This window comes from Carlito syrichta, unplaced genomic scaffold, assembly GCF_000164805.1.
Source record: "Carlito syrichta isolate Samal-C Ts95f unplaced genomic scaffold, Tarsius_syrichta-2.0.1 Scaffold146399, whole genome shotgun sequence".
NCBI lineage: Eukaryota > Metazoa > Chordata > Mammalia > Primates > Tarsiidae > Carlito > Carlito syrichta.
Genome location: NW_007090495.1, coordinates 223,673 through 224,501, shown reverse-complemented (window position 1 = coordinate 224,501; position 829 = coordinate 223,673).

The following is an 829-nucleotide window of genomic DNA, read 5'->3' as shown; positions in this document are numbered from 1 at the left end:
TGAGGTGAAGGGTACCTGCACAATGCATATTTGTATACCTAACCCTTGACTATACCCCACAATTTTCAAATGAAAAAAAGGACTGAGGTGAGAAGATCCCTTGAGGCTAGGAGTATGAGACCAGCCTGGTCAATATAGTAAAACTTCATCTTTCCAAAAAATTAAAAAATTAGCCAAGCATGGCAGCGCATGTCTGTGGTCCTGGTTACTCAGGAAGCTGAGATGGAAGTCATTTGTGCCCAGGAATTAGAGGCTGCAGTGAACTATGATGGCACTATTACATTCCAGCCTGGGCAACAGAGCAATACCTTATATCTGAAAAAGAAAACAAAATTAAGATAATTGTTTCAAATAAACAGAATTAATAACAATGTATTGTAAGGTTTAAAGCGCATGTAGAAATAAAAGGCATGACAACAATAGCAGAAAGCCTAGAAAGGGAGAAATAGACTACTTCATGAGGAGTAGTCTAATAATACTTAAAGACACATTGTGATAAATTTACAATGTATACTAAAAGTCCTAAATCAATCTCAATTTTTTTTTAAAAAAGAAATAAGCCAACAAAGAACAAAAACTAAATTAACAAAAATTGTTCAATTTATCCAAAGGAAGTCAGGGAAAAGGGAACAAAGGACAAATAAAAAACAAATAGCAAGATAGTAGATTTAAAGTCACTTACACAAATAACACCATTAAATGTAAATGCTCTAAACAACTCAAATAAAAGAAATTGTCAAGTTGGGTTAAAAAAAAAAAAAAGCAAGAACAAAGTACATGCTGCCTAAAATAAACCCACTTTATCTAAAAGACATAGATAAATCAGGAG